This window comes from Anomaloglossus baeobatrachus, chromosome 5 (genome assembly GCF_048569485.1).
Source record: "Anomaloglossus baeobatrachus isolate aAnoBae1 chromosome 5, aAnoBae1.hap1, whole genome shotgun sequence".
Classification (NCBI taxonomy): domain Eukaryota; kingdom Metazoa; phylum Chordata; class Amphibia; order Anura; family Aromobatidae; genus Anomaloglossus; species Anomaloglossus baeobatrachus.
The window spans coordinates 493,294,937-493,305,160 of NC_134357.1; the positions used below are offsets into that span (position 1 = coordinate 493,294,937).

At 44.5% G+C, this 10,224-nt stretch overlaps 1 non-coding gene across 1 annotated transcript; it reads left to right on the forward strand.

The window, feature by feature from the left end:
* Positions 1 to 3,769: 3,769 nt before the first annotated feature.
* On the forward strand, positions 3,770 to 3,873 carry LOC142313575 (U6 spliceosomal RNA). The gene has a single exon (XR_012754568.1). It is a non-coding gene; the product is annotated as a U6 spliceosomal RNA (small nuclear RNA).
* Positions 3,874 to 10,224: the final 6,351 nt, after the last annotated feature.

Below are 10,224 nucleotides of genomic sequence, written 5' to 3' on the forward strand. Positions count from 1 at the left end.
CCCAACATACACACACACACACACACGCGCATTGCACAACACACACACACACACTGGGAACCACAAACACCGCCCTACACAGACACCCACACACACAGACAACGCTGCACACACACAACACCCAACACACAAACATCGCGGCATACATAAATATACGCACATACCGCACAACACACACATTGCACAAAACATACCTCCACCCAAAAGACACCACACACACACAAACCGCGCAACACACACACACACACACACAACGCTACAGACACACAGCGCTCCACAAACAACGCAACACATGCAACACACATACAACACCGCTCTCACCCCCCGCCACACCCAGACAACACCCAGAACATGTACAGCGCCCTACACAAACACTTGGTAAGTACACACAACAACATCTATATATATAACAAAGATCATAAATGAACTACACAATACGTAAATTCTAGAATACCCGATGCGTAGAATAGGGCCACCTTCTAGTAATAAATATATGAGTGATGTCGACGCCCTTTGGTCTGTCTATCTCTTTGGATATAAACTGCTAGTCCAGCCTTCACATGTACAGTGACCTTTAATTCAATATAATATAATATAGAAAAATTATATGTAGACTAATGATCCCTAATCAATATGATCTTTTTTACTAATATGAGGGACTTTATCGGCCCCCACTCACCTTCTCCCCAATGTATGGGAGTCACAGTTGTATTTCTGCTTTACTTGCTGTGCCCTATTGTCCATAACTGTATTTTTAATAATTTTGGTTACAAATAAAAATATATTTTTTAAGGAATATGAGCATCAATGTATTCTTTTTTAGGATATAAGTGGTTTCAATCTAATATATAAAGCTGAATGTGTGTATGTATGTATGTATGTATGTGTGTGTGTATGTCCGGGATTGGCATCTGCACCGTCGCAGCTACAGTCACAAAATTTTGCACACTCACACGTCTGGACCCCGAGAGCGTCATAGGCTATGTTGTGAGGCGAAATTTTAACCCCGCGCGTTCCAATTTACCAATCAATTTTGCCCTTATCTACATAATGGGGAAAAAGTGAAACGAAAAGTGTATCCGCACCGTCGCATTTACAATCACAAAATTTTGCACAGACACCTCATGTGACCCAGGGAACGTCGTAGACTATGTTTTCACAGGAAAATCTAACCCCGCGCTTTACAGTTACTCTCCGAAAAACATGCCTTCATTAAAGTAAATGGAGCCTGGAACTTCAGGTTATTAGTAGCAGATATGAGTGGTTGCTACAGGAACAAAAGACATTCATAGTATAAGAAGCGTATATGTGAGATAATAAGATTTCGGTGGGCAGATGGATAGAGAGAGACAGACAGAGAGAGAAACAGACAGAGACAGAAAGGGAAAGAGACAGACAGAGACAAACGGTGAAAGAGACAGACAGAGACAGACGGGGAAAAGGAGAGACAGACCTGGAAAGAGACAGACCTGGAAAGAGACAGACCTGGAAAGAGACCGACCTTGAAAGAGACAGGCAGACATGCAGACAGGTACAGAGACAGGAAGACAGGGAAGGAGGAGACAGCCAGAGAGACAGACAAAGACAGATGGGGAAAGAGACAGAGAAATAGAGACAGACAAAGATAGGCAGACAGGGAAAGAGACAGACAGGAAAAGACAGACAGAGACGAGGAGACAGACGGGGAAAGAGACAGACCTGGAAAGAAACAGATGGGGAAAGAAGCAGAGAGATAGAGACAGACAAAGAAAGAGACAGGTAGACGAGGAAAGAGGCAGACCTGGAAAGAGGCAGACCTGGAAAGAGACAGACCTGGAAAGAGACAGACCTGGAAAGAGACAGACCTGGAAAGAGACAGACCTGGAAAGAGACAGACGGGGAAAGAGACAGATCTGGAAAGAGACAGACGGAGCACATTACTTGGCTAATTTAGTTAAATCTGTGTGGAATATCTGTGGTGTTGAAATATATGTTGTGAAATGCTTCCATTAGCTTAGTTTTTGCCTTTTAATAATTACATTTCTATCTATTTGTTTTGTTGTTTGTGTTTGCAGAATACATTTTTGTTAATGCATTCTATTTTGTTAACAGCAGTTATTAACCCGGGCGAAGCCGGGTAGTACAGCTAGTATAATAATAAAATTGTAACCTGTGGAGCTTATTGGACAACTTTTTATGATTAAATAAATGGGGGAAAAAACAGCGTGGGGTGCCCCTTATTTTTGATAACCAGCAAGGGCAAAGCAGACAGCTGGAGGCTGTTTTTATGAGGCTGGAAAGGCCCATGATTATTGGCCCCTTCTTAGACTAAAAATACCAGCCTGCAGGCACCCCAGAAGTGGCACATCACATTAGATGCACCAGTTCTGGCTCTTTGCCTCAGCTCTTCCTGATTACCCTGGTGTGGTACAGGCCAATAACCATGGGCCTTCCCAGACTAAAAATAGCAGCACTCAACCACCCCAGAAGAGGCGCATCACATTAGATGCGCCAATTCTAGCGCTTTGCATGGTTCTTCCCTGGCGTGGTGGCAATCAGGGTAATGGTAGTTGGGGTTAATGGCACCTGTGTAGTGTTAGCTGGCATCAAGCCCAGGGATTAGTAATGGAAAAGTATCTATCAGACATTGCCATTACGAACCCAGTAATAAAAAAAGATACACACGTAAAAAATACTTTATTAAAATAAACACTTTCCATCATTCAATACTTTACTAAACAAAAAAAAAAACAGCAGGACCACCGTAGTCCAAGGAATCTGCCATATTCCACAAATGGAAGCCTGAAAACATAAACATAGAGAAATAAAAACAAGACACAGTCCTTTGTTCACCAATTTATTAAAATGCAAAGTTCCCACCAAAGTCTGACATAGTCCAGTGCTTCCCAGGACGTTTCTCTACAATAAAAGACTATGGAGGCTCAGAATAAGGCTCAGAATAAGTCTCAGAACGAGACTCCATAGAATTTGAGAAGCAGCCGCTCCCGCTTATTGCCGCGCACAGCGAAACCCGGCAATTCTGATGAATGGTAATTTCAGGAACGTCACTTATATACAGTTGTATGCCTTCTATGTCCCCCAAAATGTACTCGTGCCCCTTTTCGTGTTCCTACACAATAGCAATGTCCCTTTTTGAACACAGTCAACTTGGAATTGTTTCGCCTTTGTGTTCCTACACAGTAAAAATGCCCTGTGTGTGCCCTACACAAAAATAGTTCTCTTAGGGCTGTACAATTATACTACAAACTATGTGCCCCCTTTAGCCCCCAATACTGTTGTAATGTCCCCAAATGTTTACCCACACAATAATAATGGCCCTTTTTTCAGCCACATTCATTGGTATTGTTAGTCCTTTGTGCTCCTACAAAGTAAAAATTACCTCTCTGCGCCCCTATACAAATGTAATGTCCCCTTCCATCCCCCAACACAGTAGTAATGTCCCTCTTTGTTTCCCACTTATACTACAACATCTATCACAGGCAAAAGCTGCCCCCTCACTTCCTCCCAGCATGCTCTGCAGTGTGGATCTAATTTGCATATTGAATTATTGCACAATATCTCTTATTTTTTCCCTAATTAGCTTTTTTTACAGTTTGATTTCTTTATTAATAGGATATTACCTAAAATCTTTCAGAATTTACTGTAAAAAAATAAATAAATTAAAAAAAAAAAAAATGATGTCCCTAAGTTAAAATATCCCATTTTTTTAGGCCTATATATAGCGGTCAGGTCAGATATCAGTTTGGGCTTGCTTTGGCAGCACATATACTTTCTTTTGGCAGCACATTTACTAAACTTGGTACGATACAAAGAATATCAGCATGGCCCCTGCGCAAGAATGACACGCAAATTCGTGAAGCGTTCCATATTTTGACGCATTTATTTACCCAAATGTATTTTTTTCGTCAATTTTTGAGGTAAGAACATTTCTGGCCTTGTTAACCCCTTCAAGCCATGGCCATTTTGCTTTATTTCCTTTGTGTTTTTCGTCCTCTTCTTCCAAAAGCCCTAACGTATTCATTTTTCCACGTGAGGGCCGTGTGTTGTACTTTTGAATGACATCATTCATTTTTTCCATATAATGTACTGGAAAATGGGGAAAAAAAATCCAAAAGTGGAGAAATTGTAATTTAAAAGTGAAATTCCACAATGTAGGGTTTTTTTTGCTTTTTTTGTCACCATGTTTACATTTTGGTAAAAGTGACCCGGCATTATGATGCCTCAGGCCGGTGCGAGTTCGTAGATACGAAACATGTATACTTTTACTTTTATCTAAAGGGTGAAAAAAAGCAGAAGTTTGTCCAAAAAAAGAATAGCGCCTTGTCGCCATGTTCGGAGACCTGTAGCATTCTCATTGTTCGGGATCTGGGGCTCAGTGACGGCTTTTTTTTTTGCGTTTTGAGCTGATGTTTTTAATTATACCATATTTGTATATGATGATTTGATCGCCTGTTATTGCATTTTAGTGCCATGTTGCGATGACCAAAAACCATCATTTTGTCATCTGGAATATTTTTTCTTGCTACACCTTGTACTAATCAGATTAATTGCTTTTATATTTTGATAGCTCAGGCATTTCTGAACTCAGCAATACCAAATATGTGTATTGTCGCACCCCTGGTCAGCCGAGCTGCTTCGATCCGGGCAATCCGTGGCTCGAGGGGTCCCAGATCCAGGGGCACGTCGATCAGTTTTTAAATAAAATGGGAAAAATAATAAAAATAGTCCGACTACGCCACACACGGTGCGCGGCCAGGGATGGCATGGCCACCGCTGCCGTTCTTCCCTGGGGGTGATGGATGGGGCAGTGTGGATGGTGAAGCCCTACGCGAGCAGGGCTTTTCCCCAGGGGTAGGTAGGGGTTAATGTGGAGGTGCAGTGAAATACCTCAGTCCAGACAGGGGAGTGCAGTTTGGTCGCTTTACTTACAGCTGGGTTCGCAACCAGGGGACGTGCTGGATCCCAGGTGCGCCCGAGTCCTGTGTCCCTGTGCCAGCTGACCTGGTGGCATTCGTCCACTGAGGCACTTGTGTGTGTGGGTCTTCCCTGGCGTGGAGCACTTGGAGGTCCTCCTGGTGTCTTGGTCCTGCCGCAGGCAGTTTGGACTATTTAAGGGAATATGTCCCGGTCCTCCCTTTGCTGCTTATGCCTCGGATGATAATGGGGGCAGATGAGTCCTGGAAACTCACCCACCTGGCAGAGTTAATAGACAGCTTGAAGTCCCGGTCTGTTCTCGGATCTGCACCCCGTGCGTGCAAAGTACTAGGAGCCCTGGATTTCCACTCCCACAGCATTCCACTGTCCCTGGAGCTTGACCTCTCATTCTCCAGATACTTTCTCCCCTGAGTGGCAGCTGTTTCTACTCAGGTCTTGGCGGGGTCTTTGCTACTTTCACTGTGTCTCAAGATTCCTTTGTCTTGACACCTTTACTGACAACTCATTCTCCTCCTTGTGACTGCTCACTTTCAGTCTCTCCAGCCCGCTAACTGACTTCTCCCACTCTCCACAGGCCATCCACTCCTCCCCCAGGTCTGATCTCTCCCTACCCAGTTGTCTGCCTGTTAGCTCACAGTGCCCAGCCCTTTCATCTGGTTCTATGGGAGTCTCTCGCCCTGGTTTTGGAGTGTATGTGTCCTGGTGTGTGTGTACTGACTGGCACAGTTATGTAGGACCCGAGCTGTTACAGTGATGTTACCTTGTTTTGTGACACCTAGTTACCTCAGGGATGTCTCAATTTTGTTTTGTTTTCTAGTTTTTTGTTTTTTATTCAATGAGGCAAAAGGGGGGTGATTTGAGCTTTAGCTTTTATTTTTTTCATATTTTACATATTTATTTATTTCTTTAATATTTTTTACTGATTTTACTAGTTGCCCTAGAGGACTTTATCACTGTACACTGCGATGGCTTTTCCTGTTCAGAGCGATGCTGCAGCAGGAAGTGATTCATGACAGCATCAGGAGTAATAATCTGACCCCGAGCTGTCATGGAAATACAACGGCGCCCCGTGATCGCATCACGGGGCCACCGACGGTGGCGGGAGCAGAGTTTGACAGTGTGATCTAAAGGGTTAACACACACACGTCTGCTGATCAGATCCGCTGGAGCCCATGGTAACCGCAGGGACACGACCAATGGCGTACTAGTGACGGGGTTAAATAAATAAATAAATTACCGTAGTTAATTAAAAAACTGGCATGGGTTCCCTGCTATGTTTGGTAACCAGCCAAGGAAAAGCAGACAGCTAGGGGCTGATAGGCTGGGAAGGTTCATGGTTATTGGCTCGTCCAAGCCTAAAACTAGCAGCCTGCAGGTGCGGGAGAAGTGGAGCATCACACTAGATGCTCTAATTCTGACGCTTTGCCCGCCTCTTCCTGATTGCCATGGTCCAGTGGCAATTGGAGTAATGGTAGCTGGGGTTGATGTCAGCTGTGTAATGTCAGCTGGCAGCAAGCCCAGGGGATAGTAATGGAGAGGCGTCTATCAGGCACCCCCATTAATAACCCAGTAATAAAAAAAGACAACATACACAATTTAACAAAATGATTTATTAAAATAAACACTTTCCATCATTCACTACTTTATTAAAACAAACAAAAAAAAATAGCAGGACCGCCGTAGTCCAAGGAATCCGCCATAGTCCACAAATGGGAACCTGAAAAAGATAAACAGGGAGAAATAAAAACAAGAGACTGTCCCCTGTGAGCCACTGTATAGTATTAGTAGCCCCATGTACAAAAGTAATGCTTATCAATGAGCCCCTCTACAATAGTAATGACCTGATGTACAGTAGTAATGACCCCTGTGTTCCCCAGTACATGAGTAATGCCTCCTGTGCAGTAATAATGCCCTCTGTGAGCCCCTGTACAATTATAATGCACCTGTACAGCAGTAATGTCCCATTGTACAGTAGTAATGCTCTCTGTGAGCTCGTGAAAGTAGCAAAGACCCCGCCAAGACCTGAGTAGAAACAGCAGCCACTCAGGGGAGAAAGTATCTGGAGAACGAGAGGTCAAGCTCCAGGGACAGTGGAATCCTGCGAGAATGGAAATCCAGGGCTCCCAGTACTTTGCACGCACGGGGTGCAGATCCCAGAACAGACCGGGACTTCAAGCCGTCTATTAACTCTGCCAGGTGGGTGGGTTTCCAGGACTCATCTGCCACCATTAACATCCGAGGCATAAGCAGCAAAGGGAGGACTGGGACATATTCCCTTAAATAGTCTAAACTGCCTGCGGCAGGACCCAGACACCAGGAGGACCTCCAAGTGCTCCACGCCAGGGAGGACCCACACACACACACACAAGAGCATTGGTGGGTGAGTGGCACCAGGTCAGCTGGCACAGGGACACAGGACTCGGGCGCACCTGGGATCCAGCACGTCCCCAGGTTGCGAACCCAGCTGTAAGTAAAGCGACCAAACTGCACTCCCCTGTCTGGATTGAGGTATTTCACTGCACCTCCACATTAACCCCTACCTACCCCTGGGGAAAAGCCCTGCTCGCGTAGGGCTTCACCATCCATGCTGCCCCATCCATCACCCCCAGGGAAGACCGGCAGCGGCGGCCATACCATCCCTGGCCGTTCACCGCGTGTGTTGTAGTCGGACTATTTTTATTATTTTTCCCATTTTATTTAAAAACTGATCGACGTGCCCCTGGATCTGGGACCCCTCGAGCCAGGGGCGGACTGGGGTGTCTGGGGCCCACCAGGGGAATTGACTCCAGGGGCCCACCCTACAGATAAATATAAACACCCATTAGTGTTATCCCCATTATTGTGCTGCTTTGTCTGTATACACAGGTGACTCCTGCACATCTATATTGTGCACCATAACTGGGATGTACAATTAATAGTAGTTTGCAGTAATGGGGTCTTTGGTGAAAACAAGTTATCACCGATCCACAGGTTAGGTTGGTGATAACTTATTGATCGGTGGGACCAGACCAGTGGAAACCGCACCGATCGGAAGATTGGGGAACTTTTTGCAGCGGCAGGTGGGATGTGTGACCGCAGCTCCATTCATCCTCTGTGGGGTGGGATGTGTGACCGCAGCTCCATCCATCCTCTGTGGGGTGGGATGTGTGACCGCAGCTCCATTCATCCTCTGTGGGGTGGGATGTGTGACCGCAGCTCCATTCATCCTCTGTGGACCTGCCAGATAATAACAAGCGCAGCGCTCGCAGCCACTGAGGGAATGAATGGATCAGGGGTTGAGTAGGACACGAGCTCCAGTGTAATGTGGGATAAAAGTTGCACGATCGGTGCAGGTCCCAGCAATCAGACCCCACTGATGAATAAATGATCACTTATCCTTAGGCCACGTTCACTTGTTCTGTATTTATCACCCACTCCTGGATTTGGCTACAAATACTGATGTAAGACACTGACCAAATACAGAAGTGGTGCCCGTGTTTCTATTACACTTTTTCTCTGATTTTACCGCTCCTGGTTTAGGCTTCTAATACTGAGGTAAAAAACGCACTGAATACTCAGTGTGTGCACGTGGCCTTAGTAAAGGTGATTACTTGTTTTCACTGGAGAACCTCTGTAAGTGCATATTTACTGCAGTGTAATAGTCACAGGGCAGGGAAGGGTTAAATGTTTAAGTATTTAATTTCTACTGGAAATAATCTCCCCCTTATAGAGAGAAAAAGTAACCTCCATACACAACACAATCCACTATACCAAAATCAATAATACCATATACAAGGTGGAAATACCGCCACACCGTGACCAGACAACATATGACCACCACATAGTGACCAAATACAACCCATACAAGGGATAAATACTGCCACACAGTGATCAGACAACATATTACCATCAGTGACCAAATACAGCCACATACAAGGGATAAATACCGCCACACAGTGTTCAGACAACATATTACCACCAGTGACCAAATACAGCCACATACAAGGGAGAAATACCGCGACACTATGACCAGATAACATACTACCAACACATAGTGATCAAAAGCAACCACATACCAGAGAGTAATACCACCACATCATAATTAGACCACACAGTAACCGAATATTACCACATACAAGGGAGAAATACCGCAACACTATAACCACACCACATAATGACCGACTATAACTACATACAAGAAAGTAATACCGCCACACCATAATCAGACCACATAGTGACCGAATACAACCACATACAAGGGAGAAATACCGTGACACTATTACCACACCACATAATGACCAAATAATACCACACACGAGACAAATATCAGTACAACATGACCAGACGACATATTACTACCACACAAGGACATATAATACTATAATAATGATCATGAATAAAAACTACAACACTAATAACACTAATATTATCATCAGTGCCATAATGCACATGAGCTCTGTATATAGTGTATAGGTAATACAGTGCTCACCAGTGACATTATACACAGGAGCTCTGTATACAGTGTACAGTATAGTGTGTGTGTTCATGTAACACACTGACTAACCAGTGACGTCTCTAGCTGACTTTATTCATCTTCGCTTTTTCTCTTCATCCGGTGCTGACCGCCATCACTTCTTCCTGCATGACGCGACTCTGCAGAAAATAACAGTCACCTATAGCCAATCACTCCCAGAGCACATTCCTCACTATTTCCCCAATTTCTACACCACGTCAGACTCTTGTTCCCCCCATTGGAGTCAGTATCCTCAAAATTAACTTAGATTTCATCAGTAATAACGTCCCCTAATTTGCCCCTACAGTAATTATGCCCCAAGTGCCACCATAAACTAATAATGTATGTCCCTTATTCTCGCCCTATATAGTAATTATGTCCCTCATCCTGGCCCCTTTTATATAGCTATATACAGGCTGTGCTATATACAAGCTGTATGCTACATGAGGGTGCCTACTGCTATCTGGCTCTGCACTGTGCTATATACAGCTGTGCTATATACAAGCTGTATGCTACATGAGGGTGCCTATTGTTATCTTGCTCTGCACTGTGCTATATACAGGCTGTGCTATATACAAGCTGTATACTACATGAGGGTGCCTAATGCTACTGGCTCTGCACTGTGCTATATACAGGCTGTGCTATATACAAGCTGTATGCTACATGAGGGTGCCTATTGCTATCTGCCTCTGCACTGTGCTATATACAGGCTGTGCTATATACAAGCTGTATGCTACATGAGGGTGCCTTTTGCTATCTGGCTCTGCACTGTACTGCACTAATATAGCACAGCCTGT